This window comes from Trachypithecus francoisi, unplaced genomic scaffold (genome assembly GCF_009764315.1).
Source record: "Trachypithecus francoisi isolate TF-2019V2 unplaced genomic scaffold, Tfra_2.0 Lachesis_group17, whole genome shotgun sequence".
In the NCBI taxonomy this organism is placed as follows: Eukaryota; Metazoa; Chordata; class Mammalia; order Primates; family Cercopithecidae; genus Trachypithecus; species Trachypithecus francoisi.
This window is the reverse complement of record NW_022681462.1, coordinates 70,117,149-70,142,360: the sequence shown is the minus strand read 5'-3', so window position 1 is coordinate 70,142,360 and position 25,212 is coordinate 70,117,149. Positions and strand designations below refer to the sequence as shown.

At 40.3% G+C, this 25,212-nt stretch overlaps 1 long non-coding RNA gene across 1 annotated transcript in view; it reads right to left on the bottom strand.

Moving 5' to 3' along the window:
- The window catches only part of LOC117062452, a 60,962-nt gene that overhangs the window by 34,956 nt on the left and 794 nt on the right, over window positions 1-25,212 (bottom strand). The gene's annotated exons all lie outside the window — the stretch shown is intronic.

Genomic DNA, 25,212 nt, shown 5'->3' with positions numbered 1-25,212 from the left:
ATTCCACTGGATTTGGAAATATTGGACAGGAGGAATCTGGCAAATGAGAATTCAGATAGTATGATTAGATGTTCATCACAATTATTCAACAAATTTTTGTTTACTTGTAATAATCTCTGCCTTAGTCTGTTGAGGCTGTGATATGGTTTGGCTGTGTCCTCACCCAAATCTCATCTTAAATTCCCACATGTTGTGGGAGAGGCCTGGTGGGAGGTAATTGAATCATGATATCAGGTCTTTCCTGTGCTGTTCTCTTGATAGTGAATATGTCTCACAAGATCTGATGGCTTTATAAGGCAGAGTGTCCCTGCACAAGCTCTCTCTTTGCCTGCTGCCATCTACGTAAGATGTGACTTGTTCCTCTTTGCCTTCTGCCATGATTGTGAGGCCTCCCCAGCCATGTGAAACTGTAAGTCCATGAAACCTCTTTCTTTTGTAAATTGCTCAGTCTTGGGTATGTCTTTATTGGCAGTGTGAAAATGGACTAATATAGGCTGCCATAACAAAAATATCATAGCTGGATGCCTTAAACAACAAACAGTTATCTCTCACAGTTCTGAAGGCTGGGAAGTCCAAAATCAAGGTGCCAGTGAGATGGGATAGTTTCCTTGACCCCATTTTTGAGTGGGAACTGGAGTGACTTGTTTCACTCAGCCCACCACTGGCTGTTCCTCACGCGAGAGGGAGCGTGCGAGCAAGTGAGTGCAGGAAGAGGAGGGAATGAACGCTGGAACTGGCCGGTCACTCCTCTGGCGGGAGTAGGCTCTGTGTGGGCCCCACAACAGCATCCAAGCCCCTGCCCTGTGGGCACCTGGGTTCTTGTCTGGCATCCAGGAAGTATCAGGTCACACAAACAGATTGAAGGGTAGTGTATGCAGAGGATTTTATTGAGTGATGGCTCTCAGTGGGATGGGAGTTAGAAAGGGGATGGTGCGGAAAGAAGGTGATCTTCCCCTGAATCCACACCATCTGAAATTAGACGCATCTATACATAGTCTCCAACACTTAGCCACTTGTATCCCTGACATTCAGCAGCTGGTATCCCCAGCGCTCAGCTGCTTGCATCCCCAACCGCTTGCATCAGCTGCTTGTGTTGCTCTGCCAGCTAGTCTTTTTATGGGCAGAGGATAGGGTCTGGCAGGCCAAAACAACAAAATTTGGGGTGAAAAATGGGGTCAGCTGTTTTCAGTTAGGGCCGAGGTTCTAGGCTTGAGGGTGGGGTATAGCTGGGAGCCCAGCCATTCTGTATCAACGGCAGATTTGATGTCTGGTAAGGGCCTACTTCCTGGTTCACAGACTGCCGTCTTTTTACTGTAACCTTATACGGCAGAAGGGGAGGCAAGCTCTCCAGGTCTCTTTTATAAGGACACTAATACCAGTCATGAGGGCTCCACCCTCATGATCTAATCAATTACCAAAGGCCTCACCTCCTAACCCCATCACATTACCTAACAAATGAAGTTAGGTAGGGGATATACAAGCACTACACTCACAATGCTTTCACTTTCTAGATTTAAAAATTTTTCCTTCCTTTTTTTTTTTTTAAAATCATACTCTCCCAGGCCTACTTTCTTTCCTTACAGTTTTATTGTGTCTACCTTCCATAACACCCTGAAGACAATATTCCAGAGAATTCTCTTCTTTCAAAAGAGCTTCCCCACCTGGTTGCTATTTTCTCCTGTTCTCTTTCTCTTTCCACTCCTCCAACCATGCTGAAGGCATCTCAAACCACAGGCTTTTATACAAACCACAGAATACATGAGAATTTATATTAAAAAAAAATCTTGCCTGAATATGCCAGCAATTGGCAGTTACTGTTAAGATATTCTTAGACTCCATAATATATGAAAATTGAGTATTAACTTGAACCTAAAAATTAGGATACTGTGATTGAATAGACAATAATATTGCTTTAAAATTCTTCAGTGCAAGATGTCTCTTACTGTAGTTATGCTAATGTGTTAGAGTATATATAGCATGAAGCACTATAAGACAGTTTGTAGAAAGATTACAGAGAGAGTGAAGACGACATTGTCCCATGTATATATAATCCATGTGCTTTACATCCACTGTTGTGTATTTCAGAGTTCTACATCTTATCTTTGCTACACATTCCCTCCAAGTCTCCCTTGGTCGGTGTGGCAGATTCTGTTGGCAAATTAACCCAAAACCATTCCCAACCTCCTTCTCTCTTTCATTCTCCTACTCTTGAGGTCAGAAAGCCAGGTACCTGGTTTCCAGCTCTCTTGCAGCTGGGAAAGGTCATGTGTTCTATTTCTGGCCAATGAGTTGAAAGGATAAGTTTCATGGGGGGGTTGCTGAGATAGCTTTTCTTTCCTGACAACTGGCACCATGTCTTTCTCTGCCTTCTTTCTGCCTTAAGCAAGAAAAGCACTAGGACAAAAAGCCAAAGCTGAGACTAATACAGCTGAAAGATAGAGTCTGGCTTTTGATGGCATCATGAATTGAAGAATCAATGCCAGCAACCACTTGCCTCTTTTTAAAAACTACTGTTAGACTATCTTGCTGTTGACACTTGTAATTGGAAGAGTTCTGAACTGATCCATCAATATTTTTGTACCTTCTCCTTCAGGCAAAAATTGTCAGGCTCATTACATTTAGAGCACATGGCCAGACAAACCCACAAAATTATCAAATACATTCTCTACCATCAACCTTAGATATATAATTCCTCTTAGATAAATGCTTCATCCTAGTATCATCATCCTTTGCCTAGAGATTTACAGCTGCTAATGGTGAGCATGTGACTTTCACCAGTGAAATGTTCTGCATATACAGAATTCAGAGGTGGAATAAGAAGTATTCTAGCTATTGAACGTAGAAAGCAGCAAGTTCCATAGGCTAGGGAAAGCACATCCCATTACTATCTGAATTTTAAAACTCTGGCAGAACTATAAAGTCCACATGGGCAATGGAGAAGGTCTATTGACTCAAAATATTAGCTTATATATAACCCACATTTTACCAAGACTCCCTAAATTGTGGGTAGCAGTAACATTGCATTAACATCCTCATTTGATGGTTTCTTCAGTTGCTAATACAGGATCTCAATCCCCCCAAAATTAGGATACCCCAAGCATTTCTGTAAGTCTCCAGTGTAGGAGCAGAAGGAAAGCTTCCTCTCTGCTCACTGCAGTTTTGCTGAAAATGAACTGACAAAGGGCAGACTAACAGGAGAAAAAGGGATACAAACATATTTAATGTGCATGAGGGAAAATCACAGGAGTGTGATTACCCAATAAACCAGTAAGGTCCAGATACTTATATACCCTTCTTCATAGGAGATGGGGAGATAGGGATGTAGGAGTAAATTATTTTCAGGGAAAATAAATGATCCCAAAGAATAATGGCCTGGGACAAAGTTCCCCTGAGCTCTGGGGGAGGAGATAGGCAGGTGAGGAGCAGAACTTTACAATGAACAAAGGTTGTCTTATTATGCAGATAAAGTCCTCCAGGCAATTTCTGAGAATTGCCCTCAGAAGAATAGATGAAAAGTCTGGGTGTGGTGAAGACCCCCAGGCTCTTCACTTCTCCAGTTTTATATATATATATATATATTTTTTTAACCCATATATATATATGGGGTTTTTTTGGTTTGTTTGCTTCTGATAGAGTCTCACTCTGTCACCCAGGCTGGAGTACATTGGTGTGATCTCGGTTCACTGCAACCTCCACCTTCCAGGGTCAAGTGATTCTCGTGCCTCAGCCTCCCAAGTAGGTGGGACTACAGGTGCCTGCCACCATGCCCAGCTAATTTTTGTATTTTTAGTAGAGACAGGGTTTTCTCATGTTGGCCAGGCTGGTCTCAAACTCCTGACCTCAAGTGATCTGCCCACCTCGGCCTCCCAAAGTGCTGCGATTACAGGCCTGAGCCACTGTGCTGGGCCTCTAGTGATTGGTCTTTCTTGGTTATTTGATGAGATCCCTAGGGAAGGGGTCTTAAGACAACTGCATTTCTTTTGGAAAGAAGGTTTCATATTCAGATAAGGAAATTCCAGAGACAGTCCCTCCTAATGTTTTCGGAAAGAAAGGATCAGAGAGGCCAGGCGTGGTGGCTCACACCTATAATCCCAACACTTTGGGAGGCTGAGGTGGGCAGATCACCTGAGGTCAGGAGTTCAAGACTAGCCCTGCCTACATGGTGAAACCCTGCCTCTACTAAAAAATTAGCTGGCCATGGTGGTGGGCACCTGTCGTTTCAACTATTCGGGAGGCTAAGGCAGCAGAATCGTTTGAAGCCTGGTGGCAAGGTTGCAGTGAACTGAGAGTGTGCCACTGCACTGCAGCCTGGGTGACAGAACAAGACTCTGTCTCAAAAAAAAAAAGGATCAGAGAGAAAGGGTGGTAGGGAAAGGTCAGAGAGAGACTATGGTTCTGAGGTCTTACAATTTTCTTTAACTCTGTCAATCTAAAGTAATCATAAAGTTCAGAATGTAGATTAAACAGAGTTTATTCAAGTGCAAAAGTTTGAAAATGGCCACCAATGGAAGTCAGTGTTCAGAAGTGAAGAAGTTTAGGATCATTTACACAGGAAAAGCCTAGAGGAGCACAACAGAATTTCAACATCTTTCTATATAAGGGTTAATGCATAGTTACAATGATTCGATTAGTTGAGGTGGTCTTTTCCTTTTGAAAAAGGTATATTTAACATTCCACACTGAGGATATAACAGTCATAGGGTCTTTTGTGCCATCTGGTCTGAGTTAGACACAGGACAATAAAGGAGGCAATTAATCTGTAACAAAGACCAGTGATTGGAAGAGGAGGTCTGATCTCTGGTCTCTCCTAGTCAATTACAGAACAAGAGCAATGAGGAAGAGAGTTAATCTATACTCAAGAAGCAAAAAGAAGCAAACATGCTATGGTGACTGAGTTTCCAGGGCTAAACTTCCCCCTTGGCATTTAGAGGGTCCAGAAATTTTATTTTGTTTTATAATTCAAAGTACTCAACATACCAAAGTGCCACGTTTGGGGGTATCATTTTCTGTGCCCCAACACTGGAAAGTGTCTTATGTGATTTCACAAACATGCCACTTCTGCTGTTAGAAAACACTCTCCTGTTGGGACTCGTCAGCATGGAATATGACCATATCCAACAAACAGCATCTCCCAGTGAATACCATGGGCTCCCCTACGACTCTGCCCTACTTGTTTCTTCTACTCCATTCTCACAGAACATCTTGGATGATCCTTTACAAATAAAAATCAGGTCCTTGCATTCCCCATATCCATATTGTACTTGGAATGAAATCCATACTGCTTATCTGGTCTCTGTCATGTGGCCCCTGACTACACCTCCAGCCCCATCCTGCACCACTTGCCCTCCACCATAATAGTGAAGCTACACGGAGAGGCCTTCTCATTCATCTAGCACATCAAGCTCCTCCCACCACAGCGCCTTTGCCCTGGCTGTTCCCTTTGCTATTGTTCTCCACTTAGATCTTCCTATGGCGTGCACATCTCAGCTTAGAGATCTCCTTTCCATGAGGTTTTCTCTGATCATCCAATCTAAACTTGCCCCTTTACCATATTCTCCCATTTTATTTTACTATAGCCCTTAGCTTTGCCAACATGTTTTAGAGTCACCGGTTTGTTTATTGCATCTACCCCCATGAGAGTGTCATTGCCCTGAAAACAGAGACCTCATGTGTCCTGCTCAGTGCTGTAATTCCAGACCCCAGAATAATGCCAGGCACATAGTAGGTGCTCAGTGGATACTTGGATACAGTCTAGGTTAAAAATAGTCCCAGTTCAGACTTGCCACAAAATCTTTTAAGGGACACAGCCATACTCTTTCTTCTTTTACTCATCCAAGATACAAAAAAACACACCTATGGAATACATTTATATAAAATCTTAACAAAGAAATAGGGAGGCATTTCCATGAACAGCATTCAGTAGTATCTGTCTGCAGATGTAAGGACTGCTTAAAAATAAGTGCCTAAATGATACAATTTCAGGGGCTATGATGCCCCTCCTGTCCCTAAAATTTTTCTAGGACATAGTTTCTCAAACTTGGCAATATAGACATTTTGGGCTGGATAATTCTTTGCTGTGGGGAGCTGTCCTGGGCATTGAAAGATGTTTAGCCATATCCCTGACCTCTCCCTACTAGGTGTTAGTAGCTCCTCCCCTGTTGTGACAACCAAAAATGTCTCCAGAAATTGCCAATGGGAGGGAAAAATAGTCACCAAGTTAAGAACCACAGCTTAGGGCTTATTGAAGTTAAAAACCCATAGTCAGAGATATTAAAATGCAAATTCCTCTAGAAATGGTCTAATTTTACTCTTACTTCATCATTCATTCATTTTTTAACAGTGAATTATTCAGTAGATACCATGCACCAGACTCAGTAATAAGAGCTAAGAATACAACAGACATAGTGCATATTCTTGAGAGCTTCTCTCATTGTGGGGAGGAAAATGGAGAAGTAGACAAGTGCCAAATGGAAGGCCAGGGCAGTGATGGAGGGAATGCAAGGGGTGGATTAAGGCAAAAGAATGGCCAGAGAGGACAGCTAGAGAGGATCTGTCATATCTTTTCTGGAGGGCTTTCAAAGGGTTGGGAGTACTTGAGTAAGAAGAAGGATGCAGAAAGGGAGACTAGTAAACTAAAAACAAACCTAGCTTACTTGGTAAGCTGGGAAAAATTTGATGGTATTTTTATAAGATGGATCTTTAATAGTCCCAAAATATCAAATGTGTGACATCTTTCTTTGGTATACAATCTTTGTATTTATTAAACAATTTTGCTGGAGCTCAAAATTAAGTGTTGTAAAAGATAATAATAAATTAAATCAACCAGCCAGGCACGGTGGCTCATGCCTGTAATTCCTTTGGGAGGCTGAGGTGGGCAGATCACCTGACTGAGGTCAGGGGTTCAAGACCAGCCTGGCCAACATGGTGAAACCCCTTCTCCACTAAAAATCCAAAAAAAAAAAAAAAAATAGCCGGGCATGGTGGCACACGCCTGTAATCCCAGACACTCGGGAGCCTGAGGCAGGAGAATCACTTGTACCCAGGAGGTGGAAGTTGCAGTGAGCTGAGATCGTGCCATTGCACTCTGGACAAGAAGAGCGAGACTCTGTCTCAATAAATAAATAAATGCAACCATCCTTAGAAGACCAGGAGGAAACCAAAGTCAGAGAGTTTTTCGGTGTACTTCTCAGGACAAAAGGAGTCCATGCAGCTTACATGTAGTCTGTTCCAGCCCTCAAACAGGAACACACAGATATTGGGTGCCAGGGTTCATAGCATTCCAGGTGTGATTTGCCTGGAATGTCCTGGAGGCAGGATTTCCTTGGTCATCTCTGGAGATAGCAGGAAGTGGGGTTGACAATTTGGAGATGGCAACACTGACTACATTGTGACACTAACAGTTAAAAAAGGTTTGGATGGCCGGGCACGGTGGCTCATGCCTGTAATCTGAGCAATTTGGGAGACCAAGGCGGGAGGATCACAGGTCAGGAGACTGAGACCATCCTGACCAACACAGCGAAACCCCATCTCTACTAAAAATACAAAAAATTAGCCAGGCGTGGTGGCACACGCCTGTAGTCCCAGCTACTTGGGAGGCTGAGGCAGGAGAATCACTTGAACCTGGGAGGTGGAGCTTGCAGTGAGCCGAGATCACTCCACTGTACCCCAGCTTGGGTGACAGTCTCAAAACAAAAAAAATGTTTTGGACTATAATACATTGATAATGACTATTTCAGCTCCACATTAGGTTTTTTTCTCACTAAAGTTGCCATACTTTCTTTTTCCCTCTACAGTTCACTGAACAACAACAAAAAAGCATAATCTTCTGACAGCTGAGCAGCTGAGACCAGACAAGCAAAGCTGAATTTCAAATGACAATGTGTTAAGTAATTAAAGGAGAATGTCCCAGAAGATAGGAGTGGAGTGTTTTACATTTTGGAATCCAGAAAATTACCCAATTAATTAGTTAGATCCTTACGTTACTTTATGGCCTTTCCAAAATCTCTGTTTTCTGGTCTCAACCACCTCCAGTCTCAGGGAGGGCAAATATTGAGGCTTAGATAGTCCTGATGGGGAAAGTGATAACGTTTAACTTAATTTAAAATATCTTCTCAAGAGTGAAAAAACGCATGGACAAGAATGCTTGTTGAGAATTGTCTTGATGATAACACAACTCTGTACATTTAGTAAAAATTATTGCATTATACACTTAAAATGACTGAATTTTATGGCATGTCATTTAAACCTCAAAACTTTTTTTAAAGAGTGCTTGGAAAGGAAAACATAGATGCACACAAAAACTTGTTCATCAACACAAAAAAGAATATTCATAGAGACACTATTCATGAGAACCAAAAAGTGGAGACAACCCAAATATCCATGAACTGCTGAATGGCTAAATAAAATGTAGTATAAAATGGAACATTATTTGATCATTTAAAAAATGAAATACTGACATTATGTTAAGTGATTTCACTTAACATAGAAGGCACAGGAAGACAAACATCACATATTCTCACTTATTTGTGGGATCTAAAAATTTTTTAAATTGATCTCATGGAGATCAATAATAGAAGAGTCATAACCAAAAGCTGGAAAGGGTTGTTGGGGGTGGGGAGGAGGTGGAGATGGTTAATGGGTCCAAAAACTAGTCAGAATGAATGAATAAAGCCTATTATTTGATAGGAAAATGGAGTGTCTGTAGTCAATAATAATTTAATTGTTCATTTTAAAATAACTAAAATAATATAATTGGATTATTTGTAATATAAAAGATAAATGCTTGAGGGGATGGATAGCCCACTTTCCATGATGTGATTATTATGCATTGCATGCCTGGATCAAAAGATCTCATGTTCCCCATAAATACATACACCTACTATATACTCACAAAATAAAAAATTATTATTATTATTATTATTTTCTTTGAGACTGAGCCTTGCCCCAACCCCCAGCCTGGCGTGCAGTGACTCAATCTTGGCTCACTGCAACTTCTGCCTCCCAGGCTCAAGAGATTCTCCTGCCTCATCCTCCCGAGTAGCTGGGACTATAAGCGTGAGCCACCATGACCAGTTACTTTTTGTATTTTGAGTAGAGACAGGGTTTCACCATGTTGGCCAGGCTAGTCTTGAATTCCCAATCTCAAGTGATCCACCTGCCTCCCAAAGTGCTGGCATTACTGGTGTGAGCCACCATGCCTGGCCTAAAAAATTATTTTTAAAAATAAAGTACTGATACACACCACAATATGGGTGGGTCTTGAAATACTACACTAAGTGAAAGAAGACAGACACAAAAGACCATGCATTGTATGATTCCATTTATATATTATGTCCAGAACAGGCAAATCCATGAGAGTCAGAAAATAGTTTAGTGGTTACTAGGTGCTGGGAATGAGAGGAATGGGGAGGGACTGCTAATGAGTACAGGGTTTCTTTTTTTTTTTTTTTTTTTGAGACGGAGTCTCGCTCTGTCGCCCAGGCTGGAGTGCAGTGGCCGGATCTCAGCTCACTGCAAGCTCTGCCTCCCGGGTTTATGCCATTCTCCTGCCTCAGCCTCCCGAGTAGCTGGGACTACAGGTGCCCGCCACCTCGCCTGGCTAGTTTTTGTATTTTTTAGTAGAGACGGGGTTTCACCATGTTAGCCAGGATGGTCTCGATCTCCTGACCTCGTGATCCGCCCGTCTCGGCCTCCCAAAGTGCTGGGATTACAGGCTTGAGCCACCGCGCCCGGCCGAGTATAGGGTTTCTTTATGGGGTGATTTTAAAATGCTGTAAAATTAGATTGTAGTGATAGCTGCCTAATTCTTTGAATATACTAAAAACCATTGGATTGTATATTTTAAATGGGTGAATTATATGGCATATGAATTACATCTGAATAAAGACTTTACAAAAAAAAGAATGTTTGTTGCAGCATTGTTTATAACAGCAAAAAAATCAACAATGGGAGTTGGTTACATAAATTATGGTAAAGCCATACAACCAAATAAATACTACGTGGTGAAAAGAGATGCCATAAGTGAACATCACCAAAATTATAGGGAGCGCTTGTGAAAACTCAGAAATGTTTGACTCAACAGATCTGCCACGGGCCTTAAGGAGGTGCATTTCTCACAACTTCTTTTATTCTTTTTTTTTTTTTTTTTTTGAGACTCATTCTGTCACTCAGGCTGGAGTGCAGTGGTGCAAGTGCAGTGGTGTGGTCCTAGCTCACTGCAGCCTTGACCTCCAGGGCTTAATCCATCTGCCCACCTCAGCCTCCTGAGTAGCTGGGACCATAAGCACTTGCCATTACAGTGGGCTAATTTTTGTATTTTTTGTAGAGATGTGGTTTCGTCATGTTGCCCAGGCTACCCACAGTTTCTCATGCTACTGGCCTGGAGACTGCTCTCTGAGAATCATATCTTTGTATATGCATGAAAAGAACAAATGGTCACAATATATTGTTGAAGAATCAAAAGTGGTTGATTATGTTATATGAGCCTATTAAAAATATAGACATTTACATTATAAATATTATCCCCGAAGACATTATACATTTTATTCATATGATATATGTGAGCACAGAAAAAAATGTCTGGAAGGCTGGGTACCCAAATATTAATTATTTTTACTCTTTGGGAGCAATTTTTATCTTCTTCATAATTGTGTTTATTTTTACAGTGAGCCACATGTCCTTTATCAATCATAAAAATTACAATAAATACCACAAAGTGTGAAAATGTGAGAAACATTTCCCCTCTAGTATGTTTTAGAAACATTTTTCACTTTGTTCCTGTTATTTTCTGCTTTTAAATTTTTTTAGTCAAATGTGTCACATTTTTCTTTTTTTTTTTTTTTGAGATGGAGTCTCGCTCTGTCACCCAGGCTAGAGTGTAATGGCGCAATCTTGGCTCACCACAACCTCCGCCTCCTGGGTTCAAGCGATTCTCCCGCCTTAGCCTCCTGAGTAGCTGGGATTACAGGCATGCACCACCACGCCTGGCTAATTTTGCATTTTTAGTAGAGACGGGTTCTCCATGTTGGTCAAGCTGGTCTTGAACTCCCGACCTCAAGTGATCCGCCCACCTGGGCCTCCCAAAGTGCTGGGATTACAGGCATGAGCCACCGTGCCTGGCCATCACATTTTTCTTTATAGCTAATGTGTTTTATGCCATTATTAGAAAAATCTTCCTGCTCTTTGATTAAAACTTAAAAAAAATTTTTTTCTAATTATATGGCTTAATATTTTATGGCTAAATCTTTTGGTGTAGTAGAGTAGGCATCCGTCTATAATTTTTTGTATGAGGCTAGTCAGTTATACCTTTCCTATTTCCTGAGTAGTTCCTCTATTTTCCACTGGCTTCTAATGTCATCTACATCTGGGTCTACTACTGGGCTCTAGTCTCTTCCTTTAATTACACTATCCTTGCACTGGTTCTAGTAAATTTTAATACTTGCACTGGTTCCAGTAAATTTTAGTACTTGGGAGAGCTAGTCCAAATTCATTATTAATTTTCAGACTTTTCATGGTTACTGTTACATTTTCTTCTTGCAGTTAAACATTAAAATTATTTTGTCAAGTGCACCAAAATGAAATGTTTTTGGTTGAAAATGTGTGGAATTATATAAGGAAACATAGCATCTTTAAAACAGGGAATCTTTGTGTCCAAGAATATAGTATGGCTTTTCATTCATTTCGGCCTTCCTTTACGTTTCTCAACATGGCTTTAACTTTTTTTTCATGTAGACCCAGCACATTTTCTATTACTGTAATGAGGCTCCATGATACAGTGGATACAAGCAGGGACTCTGGTGTTAGACAGGACAAATTCCAGCTCTAGCACTTCCTGGCCAAGTGACCTTGGGCAACTGCATAGCATCTAACCACCTCAGTTTTCTCATCTCTAAAATGGGAATAGTACTTATATCACAGGTTTGTTATGAGCATTAATAAGAGGTTGTCTGTTACATGGAAATCACTTAGCAAAGTGTCTAGTTCATTGCAATCATTATCATCATGATAAAGAAAACTTTACATAACTGTATGAAAAGGCTAGCAACCAATAGAAAAATTGTTGGTGAGCATTTAAAAATTGTGCAATATGTGGAGGGCAATTAGGCAATACCTATCACGATTTTAAACACTGATCTCTTTGACTCAGGAATTCCAGTTCTAAAAACGTTACCTACATATTTAAAGAACTAAATTGTTAATACCCTCCAGTAAAGACCACCAGGGACACACCTGTAGCTGATTGGGGGTTGTCTGAGTAAGATGATATTAGAATGAACAGATTATAGAATTGGGGTTTTAGTTGGATAGTTTTAGAGAGGTTCCACAGAACACTCTTGATACCATCTGAAAGGAAGCAATTCAATACTTGGGTATCTCAATAAATCTTATCTATAGGGAAGGCAGGCAAGAGCTAGGATAAAGCTGTGACTAGTAAAGAATTAGCAATCACTCATTTATCAAGAGAGGCAGGTGTCTGGCATTTTGTATTGCACAGCATCCTTGTCAGAATTGGATGTTCTATGAAAACAGTATGGAATAGCTATGAGCATCACATTAGTTTATAATAACATTGAGGCCTGTTAACATTGAGATCTGTTCCTGGATGACAGGGACTTATTTTATTTTTTCTTTCTTATAATGTACTTGCAATGAGTCATTGTTTTTAATAGCCAATGATGGAAATAACTTAGAGGTCTATTAATTCAGAGGCTAGTTAAAAATTATGGTATATTCTCACAATGAAATAGTTATCAAAATGAACCAGTCATTAAGTGAAAAAAATTGCAGAACATTATACGGTTTAAACAGTATGTATAACATACATGCGTGTTTACACATCATAGAAATTTGCATTCATATGCAAAAATATTGTATACTCAAAATCTTATCAATGTTTACCTCTAGAAAGCAGGATGGAGTGAAAAGGACAGGGTGCTTTATCTCTTTAATTAATGTACTTCTGTTTGTTTTAAAATCGAAATGTTGAATTCTTTTATCAATAAAAGTATCTTTAAGTTATGATAAGCAAATATGGCAGGTTTTAAATTTTCAGTAACAGAATTCTTCTTGATTAGAAGCGCAAGCAATCCCAGAGCTTGCTCATGAATGCTATTATGTTGTGAAAATAAATTAATTTAATTTGGCCATTCCTCCAGGGACCTATTTGATTCAAGTAACAGTTCCCAGAGAATGCTGACAAGGAGATAATTTTTTCCATCTTTCCTTTGGGTGTAATATTAGCATTGGAGTTTCTGAAAGTCATTAAGGTAACTAATTGCTACTGAATGACATATTAAGCTTGGAAGAGAGTGAATCCATTCCTTCTTCCTATATAGAAGAATAGCAATAGTCCTATGCAATGAAAACCCAGACAATTGGATTTTAACAGGGAATTGAGTCAAGTTTTTATGGTGAACTTACAGAAGTTCTTATGCTGAACTCCAAATATTTCAGAAATAGATTTCTCTAAAGTCAGTTTATTTGTACATATGTAACACTGTGATGGTTAATATTGAGTGTCAGGTTGATTGGATTGAAGGATGCAAAGTATTGTTCTGGGGTGTGTCTGTAAGGGTGTTACCAAAGGAAATTAACACTTGAGTCAGTGGACTGGGAAAGGCAGACCCACCCTCTGTCTGGGTGGGCACCATCTAATCAGCTACCTGTGTGGCTAGAATAAAGCAGGCAGAAGAAGGTGGAAATACTTGACTTGCTGAGTCTTCTGGCCTTCATCTTTCTCCCACGCTGGATGCTTCCTGCCCTCGAATATCAGACCCCAAGTTCTTCAGATTTGGACTCTTGGGTTTAACAACAGTGATTTGCCAGGGGCTCTCAGCTAATCAGCTGCCAGCACAGCTAGAATAAAGCAGGCAGAAGAAGGTGGAAAAACGACTTGCTGAGTCTTCTGGCCTTCATCTTTCTCCCATGCTGGATGCTTCCTGCCCTCAAACATCAGACTCCAAGTTCTTCAGCTTTTGGACCCTTGGACTTAACACCAGTGATGTGCCAGGGGCTCTCAGGCCTTTGGCCACAGACTGAAGGCTGCACTGTCATCCTCCCTACTTTTTAGGTTTTTGGACTTGGACTGGCTTCTTTGCTCCTCAGCTTGCAGACGGCCTATCATAGGACTTCACCTTGTGATCATGTGAGTCAGTTCTCCTAATAAACTCCCCTTCATGTATACATATATCCTATTAGTTCTGTCCCTTTAGAGAACCCTAATAAACACATGGAACAAATTTATTTCTCCAAACTGCTGTCAATTATGCTCTATCAAATTCCCTTTTCCTACTGCATGGTGGGTTGCCTTGACCATGTGTCAGCCTGACTCCGTAAGTCTTTGTATGGAAATGTAACCCAGGCAGCATCTCACTCTCCAGTTCAGCAGCTCTCTCCCCTCACTTCTAGATCAGGTTAGGCATATTCTCCATCACTCCTCTCCAACTTCACTGTCTTCACCTTCTCCTTTTCCTGCTCCTCTGCTATCAGTGCAGGTAGAAGGAGAAGGAGAAGAGACAGTTCCTCAGGTGGCTGCCCAGGGCATGCTGGGTGCCCTCTTTCTGGTTAGTTGCGATGCTCCCCTCAACCTGAAGAGTTGGGGATGGAGGTTGTCAGGGAGGGCATTCAGGCCCTGTCTCCTTTCTCTCAGTCAGCACAGCTGATCTAATTCACGGAATCCTTGTGCCCTGGGTGTGGACAGGTGGAGGGTACAAGTGGCCCTGATGGTGTGGACACATCCAAAATAGTACTCCTAAGCAATGGCGATCTCTTTCAAAATTTGAGGGCAACTTCTCAATCACCACCCAGGGGAAGGCAAAATGCCATGTTTTTGTGACTGCACATGACCTTCCCCCACTCCCTATAATGGCCCCCCAGCATTTCTGCAGCCCTCAGTCACATCTACCACCCTAGTGAGTGTGGGTACTGATAAGATCTATCTTCAGTATTTCTTGGGAACATTACTCTCTCCACCTGGTCACACTACTTGCCATTCTCCCCAGGGCACTTCCTAGACTGCAAGGCCTAGGGGCAGGAGAGACAGCCCTGACTCCCCAGACAGATCCCCTTCTTTCTTGCACTATAAGCAATTCTCTGGGCAAACACTCAACTCTTCACAAGCCACAGGTAGAAGGGGGGCACCTAGCTTCTTCTCTTTTACAAGCACTGCCCTCTCCGCAAAGACCTGAGAACCAAGTTGGAGTGTGTATTATCAGGGAAGGGGTCTGCTGGCAGTTGCTGAGATGACCCCTCTCCACAAGGCCATAGGGAAGTAGGTGCTGTTCTTTCAACTTACAGGCTGGTTATTTAGCAGTTCTTGTTTTCAGCTAAGGGCCACATAATCAATCCCAGGAAAAACAAGAATGATCTTCTTTAGCATCTTTGTTCTTTCTGGGGGTTCAGGATCCCTACTCTCTTTTTCTCTATCTGCTCAGTACCATCCTTTCGGTAAGATCCCCTCAGTGACTTGTCTCCAATTCTAGCTCTGCTTCTGATACAGGTTTCTCTGACACCCTGTTTGCAGTGTTTTTAGATGGCTTTTTAAAATTTTTATTTTATTTTATTTTTTGAAGTGGAGTCTCTGTGGCCCAGGCTGGAGTGCAGTGGCGTGATCTTGGCTCACTGCAACCTCTGCCTCCTAGGTTCAAGCAATTCTCTGCCTCAGCCTCCCGAGTAGCTAGGATTACAGGTGCCCACCACCATACCCAGCTAATTTTTGTATTTTCAGTAGAGATGGGGTTTCATCATCTTGGTCAGGCTGGTCTTGAACGCCTGACTTCGTGATACACCTGCCTCGGCCTCCCAAAATGCTGGGATTACAGGTGTGAGCCACCGTGCCCAACCTAGATGGGTTTTGCATAGTACAATGGCAGATCAAATAAACGACTCACTTGTCACAGTTATTTAGATACTGTAAACATACATATAGACAAGGATGGACAGCCTCCGTACTATTTTTTGTGACTCCCATCTCCAACTAGATTTTCAATCTCCACGCTTTTCTTTTTTTCTACTACAATTCTTAATAATCATTCCCCATGTGATTTACTTCAATGATCTACTAGTAGATGATCTCAGAAAGTCAGTCTAAGAAGTGCCTAAAACCATGTCCTAGTGTTCTGGATAAACAACAAGTACAAAGAGCCTGTTCTCTTTGAGCTGAAATCTTAAGTATGGTTTCTCAGTGATTCCTAGAACTAATGTGGACTTATCTTAACTGGTTATGGTGTAAGTTCAAAAGCTGCCAAATTTTATTATTCTTTTATGTTTGAGATATGCTTCAAGAGGCTCTGACTTTTTGTGACAACAATTATTTGAAATCGACACTATATTTTGAAAAGTAAATTTCCAATTGCTCAAGGGCTTTGAACTTGCAAACTCAAATTTTCCTTGCCAGTTATTTTAAGCTGTCATTTGAAAGTGTAAATGTTTATTCTACCTGGGTACAAGTATGGTGGGTTTTCTTCCAAGTTGTACTAACAAAGGTCACAAGCACAGCCACACCCTACAAGGCCTCTCACTTTATTTGTAGAACACTAGAAATACTTCAAATGTGATACGAAGGTCTTTGAAAATCTAAGTGACCTCCTTAGGTTCTAATTCCAAGTTCGTGAATTTACAAACACACTACTGAACATGACAGCAAAGAGGTGAATACACTGCGTTTTCCAGAAAACCACTGGAAATAATCTGAAATCTGAAATCAATGCCAAGTGAAGATAATGAAAGTGCTTTATCAGTGTTTGTTTAAGGTCAAAACTTGGAATATATTTCAAAAGAACTCAGCATCTCTACAAGTAATTCGTGTTTTGTTAGTCATTTATTAATAAAGGGTAGCATTTTTCATTAATATTTTTATTTTCTTCTAAATGATGTACATGGAGAAACTTAAAACTTGTTTTTCTTTTTTGCACATCAAAAATTAATTAGCACTAGCACTTTCTTACCTTTCGGTGCATTCACTGTGTAAACCTAATCTTGCCATCTCGAGCACTGGAAATACACACTAGCAACTAGGCTTGCGCAGGGAAGATGAGAAAATCGTAAGCGAAGAGCTCTGAGTTTCTATGCAGTGTGTGACCCAGACAAGTCACACATTACATAACCACTGAGATTCTCTTTCCTCCTCTGCAAAATGGGAAGGAAAATATGTGCTCTGCCTACCTCAGAGGTTGAGGTGACAAGCACAAGCCCATGAAAGCACTGTGAGCACTGCAAGTGCCCCATGAATACAATTGTTATATCTGATAGAGGAGGCAGAAAGCATTCTCATACTTCATGTATCAAACCTTTGATTATGTCCCCTGGACATAAACATCCTGAGAATTAACTTCTGGGGGAAAAGAAATTTGGCAAGTACAGAAAAATTGTGACACAAATGATTAATCTGGGTGATAACAATAAACCTGTTGGCCAAGTTTTTAAGAGTATGAGTTGCTCATAATCACGGCCTCATGCAGGCTACCAAGTCTTGCTAGAACATGTGAGCTCTTAGCGATGTCAAACAGGACCCAGAGCCAAAAATGCTCTTACTCAAAGAGGTCTGAGAAAAGCAGGGACAGTTTCCTATCATGCTAAAATGAATCTCTTTTCTTACTGCTCTTCCTCTCTTTGGCAGGAAAAGTTGCAAGAATGGATAATAAAGTTCCAAAACCACAATTTCATTTGGATGCTTTCAACATGGTTTTTGAACTTTGTTTTGCATAAAACACCAAAAATGAATGAACGAGTAAAGGAAGAACAGATTTCAACAGTGGTTCCTCAAGAATGATGCTGCCTCATCTCATTTGCTCTTTAGAAATTCATCAGAAGATCATCTATACTGCTACATGCAACGTTTTCCAAAGGATGGTCCTTGCAACATCAACTCAGAATACTCTTTTAAACTGAAATTTCCTGGGCCCCATCTCAGACTAAGAATCCAAAGGTTTGGTGGTCAGAGAATCTGCATACCATGAATGAATGAATTTGTTAATAGAAAGGGGTCTGGATCCAGACCTCAAGAGAGGTTCTTGGATCTTGCACAAGAAAGAATTCCAGATGAGTCCATAAAGTGCAAGCAAGTTTATTAGGAAAGTAAAGGAATAAAGAATGGCTACTCTATAGGCAGAGCAGTGGGGTTGCTCCACCAAGGATACTTATAATTATTTCTTGATTATATGCTAAACAAGGGGCAGATTATTCATAAGTTTTCTGGGGAAGAGGTGGGCAATTCTCAGAACAGAGGGTTCCTCCCCTTTTTAGACCATATAGGGTAACTTCCTGACATTACCATGACATTTGTAAACTGTCATGGCACTGATGGGAGTGTCTTTGAACATGCTATTGCATTATAATTAGTATATAATGAGCAGGGAGGACTACCAGAGGTCACTCTCGTCACCATCTTGGTTTTGGTGGGTTTTGGTTGACCTCTTTACCGCAACTTGTTTTGTCAGCAAGGTCTTTGTGACTTGTATCTTGTGGTGACCTCCTATGTCATCCTGTGAGTAAGAATGCCTAAACTCCTGGGAATCCAGCCCAGTAGGTCTCAGCCTTATTTTACCCAGCCCCTATTCAAGATGGAGTCACTCTTGTTCAAACATCTCTGACAGATTGATGGACAATAATTCAGTCAGTTTATATGCACATAACCCCTCCATCTTTCATTCTGCAATCTTAATTATGAATACTGCATAAGAGATTTAATAGGCCTTGCAAAACAAAACCAGTGACACAAACATTTTAAGGCATACGCATACTTAGAAATAATGCAAAACATTCGAGAGTAAATTCTAACAAGAAAAGCTAATTTGAAAAACAGAAATGTCTTTAGACAAAATTTAGGTCTCCAAGGTCAAGTAAAAAGTTTCCAAGTATTTTTGGAAACTTCATTTCTCCTTTCTCAGTTTCTCTACAATTCCATGCTCCCAACCAAACTTACAGAGGTCTTTCTCCTCTGTAAGCTATCTTACTTGGCATTAGCCAATTTAAAAAAAAGAACTAGCAATCACATAGGCTGATCACATACAGAAAACTTGCCAAAACTTCTGGTTAAAAGTGAAGAATTCAGATATCTGGATATTTTTATTTATCCATAAATCCATTCATTCAAGATATGCATTACTGAATATTATCTACTAAGGGTAGAAAAATGACTAAGACATGGCCCATGCTTTTAAGAAAAATTATTCAAAATCTAGAGATTAAGATCTCATAGGATAGTCTTTCAATACTGGGGCATTGCCTAACAAGCCTATAGAAGCATTTTTTAAATCTCTAGAAGAATGTACCTGTGTTTGTGCTGTTTAGTGTTAATTAAGGGCTTAGATGCCGTGAAATTACATGTTAACATAAATTAGTTGGCAGAGACCAGAGATGTTGCTAAACATCCTACAATGTAGAATTCTCCCTACAACAAAGAATTCTTTGTCCAAAAAATCAATAGTACTGAAGTTGAGAAACCCTGTTCCAAAGACATCAAAAGAGAAACCAGGAGACCTTTGCCCTCCTTGGGAAGAGAAGTTCTAGTGGTTTCTGCAGTAGGTTGGTATATGGGACAGAAGTCAGGAAGTGAAGCCTGTGAGAGAACACTGCAGGTTTTTCCTAGTGGAGGTTGTTAAATAAGGAAGTGCTAGCATGAAAGGGGAGCCAGGGTTAGTGGAATTTCTTTTAGGAAGGATAATTGGTGGTACCAAAGTATTTTAAAGTGTTTGAATCAACTGAAGTTTTTATTTTTCATCTGGATGTTAGATGCCTTTGAAGCTTTCATCTAAGCCATGTTAACAATGTATTATCTTGATGAAAGATCTTTACAGTTTTTACTTCTTTAAAAGGGGAGAAAATAATGCTGCCTATTTATGGCCACATCTCATAATCGCACAGATTTAGCAAAGGAAAATACCCAAAGCGCCTTGATGTCTAATGTTGGATTCTCACTGTTAAATATTTTATGAAAATATTTTGAGCTTTTGTAATGTCACTCTGTAATCTTAGTGCATTTCTGTAGGTAAATATCTGAATTATTCAAATTAGTTTATTAACAGTCTTTCATTTATTAAATACACATACTCCTTGAGTTATGCTTCTTGTACAATGAGTGACTGGCTGCTCATTATGTCTCAAAGAATGGTTCCTCTCAGCACCCTTTTGTTTGAGAAATGGGGGGTTTATGATACTAGGAGAAATAAATGTGAAGTTATTACTGTCGGAATTGTCCTTTTTTGGTTATCTCTTTAAAGAAGTTGTTTCTTAAGGGTTGCTTTGCCTCGTGTGAGAAAGTCAAAGACTGCTGTGGTGGAATGGGTCATTCTCTTCTTGCTGGAAGCCTGGCAGAGCCTGTGGCTGGTGGTAAGAAGGATTCTTTTTACACTAGCTAGTAAGTGGATGTCAGAGCTGGAGGGTGGGGATTTTCTGATCATTTGACATTGGACAGTTATCAGCTGCAGCAGTTGGCAGGGACAAGTTCAGTTTTTTGTTTTGTAAGTGGAAGCAGCCAAGGCCATAGCAACAGATAAATGATTTCCTGACATCAGCAGGTCCAAGTCTGAAGTCAGTGCCAAACCATACCATATGTTATCACATAGGGTATAAAGGGTTTTATGGGTTTCTCACAGAAATTAACCACCATTTATAGCATAATTTCCATGATATGTCCCATGTTCCAAACAATCAAATCAAAATTATTTTGGATCACAATATACATGGGTTCGTTACTCTCTTCAGTCAGGCTTTCTTCTAAAATCACTACAGTAGTGTTTCAGTTTTCAACTTTTTCTAGACTGTCTTCTCTGGGAGTCCAAATATGTGTCTTAATAATGATAGAAGTATAATTTTTATAAAATTCAAAAAGTTCTAACAATGGTTGGTTAATTAATGTGTCTCTATTGCAATATATGAGAGTAGATTCTATTTATTTATTTGTATACCCAGGGGCTCTGTCTACAAGGATCTGCTCCTAAAGGGAAAATCACTTTTCTTTGTATAGTCTGAAGACAGTAAGTCTGGAAAACTGCTAATCCCAATTTCTCCCAGCAGAATATTGTCTAAAATTGACTTACCACCCAAATCCAAAATGAAATATTTTTTCCAATTCCTATATGTAATTAAGCACATCCAGTTAACTTTTTGTACACGTTAACAACATTTTGTCTGATGATGATGAACATTCACCTTTGCTTTTAATTAGCCCCAGTGAAACCGACCTTAGCTTGTGAAGCTGATGTATATATTGTCAAGAGTGTCCCTGAACATCGTCTCCCAGGATGAAGAAAGAACGCAGAGGGAGGGGCAAAACCACTCTTTCCTCTGAATCTGTCAAGTTCCATTTTAGATTGTATCCAAGGCTGTGCTTTATTTACAAAGGCCATGGAAAATTAGTGGAGGAATGTGACTTAAAAAATCTTCCACAATTTCTAAAGAAACGTCATTCTTTTCTTGAATCGTCACTGAAATACTGCTGAAAACCACTGAGCAAGGTTAGTACATGCCTTTCTGAAAATGACGTTTTTCATGGAACAAAAACTTAATGTTTCTAATGAAATAGAACTTTCTAATAAGAAATCTATATCCTAATGAGGTATGTATATTTTTAATAAATTGATTCAACATTGAACTGCTAAGTAGTATAACATAAATATTGTTGTTAATTTTTCTTTCATACATATCTTTTTAAAATACCATTTTTAATTTGTTCAGTATGGGACTATTAGGCCAACCATTTTATTGGATTTAAGTGAGTAATAATTTGTTGCACTAATCAGTCTATGGAAATATTTAATAAGCTTACCCTAATGCTTTTTTCAGAGAAAACATTTTTCCCTTAGAAAGTCCAAGTTAGTTTCTTTTCAGAAATGTTTTTTGTAATTTTCCTGTGTTCTAGACACTGTCTAATTTTTTTAAAACTACATCAGACATAGTACTATATTCCTATTTTCCCCAAATTCTATTCCTAGCCTAACCTGAATATCATGAAGACTAAGTAATTTTATACTCTGTGGATTAGGTTGTGGTAAACTGCAGAAAACCCCCCATGGGATAAATGATCAGATTTGAGAATTCAGTTTCTTCTCTAACAGAAGCAGTGAAAGCTGAACCCTAAATAACTGAAGTGGGGGATACAAACGATGTAATATCACATTAAAAGGGCTATTATGTTCTTGTAAATGGTGCTATGAAGAGCCCCTTCAAGTTCTATCAAAGGCAGGGTCTGGGGGTCCAAGCTGGGCTAGGTTAAGAGAAAAGGCTCTCAGACAAAGGTAAATTTGATTATTGTCTCTAAAACTGACTACATGGCCTGGGACAAGTTTCTGCACCTCTTGAAGACTTGGTTTCCTCACCTGTATGTTACTTACTTCATTAGATTGTTGGGCAAATGGAATAAGATAATTCATATGAAGAACGAAGCTTGAAAACTGTGTAGAAGACTCAATAAATGGTCTTGCTGTCGCTGTTGCTGCTGCCCTTTGCTCCTCCTCGTTTACAAATGATTCGGGGAACTTACAGCTTCAGTTACACCTGGCAGACTTCTTCCTCTGCCCCTGCTCTTTGCCTGTGCACTTCTTCCTCTCTCAATGGTTAGGGTGTTCTTAATTTAAAATTTTTTTTCCCAGCTATTTGCAGTAAAATATTTCCTTAACCCCTTCCTTAAAATACTTCCTTAAAACCAGCCTGGAAATGAAGAAGGTTGATTCTGCTGTTTTGAAGTGGGGGTTGGGGATTGCATAGTGGTACTAATTACATCTGCAGCTCAGCCCTCAGTTTACAAATAAAGAAATTCAGAATGTAAGTTTAATAAGATTTGGAAATACTTAATAACAAGGAACTAGAAAACTGAATAGTTATATAGCATATTGGTAACTGTTACAGGGTTAAAACTAACTTGGTCATTCAGTTGCTTCCTGGAAATAAAACCACTCAAATAAAACCTAAAAAAAAAAAAAAAAATTAACACACCCATCTCAAATTACTATAATGAAGGACTATACATTTCCTCATGCTTTTCCCTCAAATGTACATATTACTTTCAAATATTTTTTTTCAAATAGTTATCTCATATAGAGGGTGTGTACCATGCCAGGTTCTCAAGATACAAAGATAAATACTACCGTCCTTGAAGATGTTCACAGCCTCACAAACACAGTCACTGGCAAGCAGTAATTATATAGTGTACATGAGAGAGGTCTGCTGTAAGCTAGCAGGGAGGCGCTTTGTATTCATTTAAACTCCTGGTCCTTCCTTAAGTTTTGATGGGGCATGGATGAATACTCCTTATGGGGAAGGAGAGAGTGTATAGCTTCTCAAGGGAAAGAGGTTGAAGTGGATGAATTGGTTTTGGATGGGTGGCAAGCAGCAGGACATTCCAGGCACAAGGAACAGGATAGAAAGGATATAGCTTGTGGAGTAGATGATCTAGCTTAGCTAGAGCTGAAGTGTAGAATGACGTCTGGTGGAAGTCATGGAGAAAAGCTGGAAAAGTAGGTTGGGGCAAATCGTGAAGGGTCTGTACCCACTCCTCCCAAATGATTGCAATGCTGTACTGGTTCTGATGAATAACAGTAACTCTGAGATTCTTAGTGTGTTCTGGTTTTTCCTTCAGATATTCCTTTTAGACTGAACGTTCCTAGTAGTGGTGAGGGGAATCATTTCTTCTTTTTTATGTCACCCCTGCAACAGTACCTGGTAAAGATGGTGCCTGCCTTTGCTATTTAGTTTCAGCTTTGCCAAGGTCAATGGTTGTCACTGTCCCTGAGTTTCTACCTTTCAGATAATTTTTACTGGTCAAGGAATAGAAACAAAGGTTTTGGAAAGGAGCAAGTGTGACATAGTCTATGTCCTGAACTTGAATATCAAGTCAGTATCAGCTGCCATCTTCCTCTTGGAATAGACTGGTAAGGCCTTGGTCACAGCCCAGATGTCACATTTTTATTGAAAGCCTCTTCCGTGTTATGTGCCGGGGATACAGCAGTGAAAAATCAGTGGGCTCCTGGAAAAGCTTAAATTTTGTTTTAAATACTAAAAAGCTCCTTTTAAGTATTAGTGAAGAGACAGTCAAGTTTCTTTGGTACCTAAATCTTGCTAAAAGAGAAATTTTTTTTGCATGATCGGTTTATATCATATTGTATTCTAGTGAAATAAAGCTAGTATTACATTGCTAGGTTGCTGCAAAGCATTAAAAATAGGAGTGAAAGTGGGTTTGTAGAAGGTAATATCTTACTAGTTTCGAATCTGAGATTAAAGATTAATCTGCTCTTTTCCCAAATACAACTTAGGTTTTTTTGTTGTTTTTTGAGACAGAGTCTCATTCTGTCCCAGGTTGTTGAGTAGTGGCCTGATCTCAGCTCACTGCAACTTCTGCCTCTGAGGTTTAAGTGATTCTCATGCCTTAACCTCCCGGGCAGCTGGGACTACAGAAGTGTGCCACCACACCCGGCTAATTTTTCTACTTTTAGTAGAGATGGTGTTTCATCATATTGGCCAGACTGGTCACGAACTCCTGGCCTCAAGTGATCCATCCGCCTCAGCCTCTCAAAGTGCTGGGATTACACTCGTTCGAGGGGTGTATGTACTGCTTTTTTGGGGGGGGGACGCTCTATCACCCAGGCTGGAGTGCAGCGGCACGATCTCGCCTCACTGCAACCTCTGCCTCCGGGTTCAAAAGATTCTCCTGCCTCAGCCTCCAGAGTAGCTGGGATTACAGGCGTCCACCACCACGCCCGGCTAATTTTTTGTATTTTTAGTAGAGATAGGGGGTTTCGCCATGTTGGCCAGGCTGGTCTCAAACTCCTGACCTCAGGTGATCCGCCTGCCTCAGCCTCCCAAAGTGCTGGGATTACAGGTGTGACACACCGCGCCCGGCCCAGTTTTTAAGAGCGTATTTAGTAGAATTAGTTTCATTATACAAACCACAAAAAGCTGGGTAAAACCTTAAATGGCAGGCATCTGAAAAAACAGCGGATTTCATCTAAAGGCAACTCTGAATGGCGGGGAGAAGGAAGAGGCTGGCAAAATTCTCATTAAAAGAAAATGTGAGTTAAAGCTATGAACACGGGGCTGCGGATATCAACAATTAGTGCAAGGCATCTGCCTTTAACTCAGTTGTGCGGAGTAAAGTGCAAGGTTGTGCCTAGAAACGGCACAGAAAAAGGGTTATCTAGGGGACAGGGAGTGGATTTGGGAGCCGGAACGAAGCGAGCCGGGGGTGGGCGTGCGGAGTGGCAGCTACGCGAAAGGGAACCCG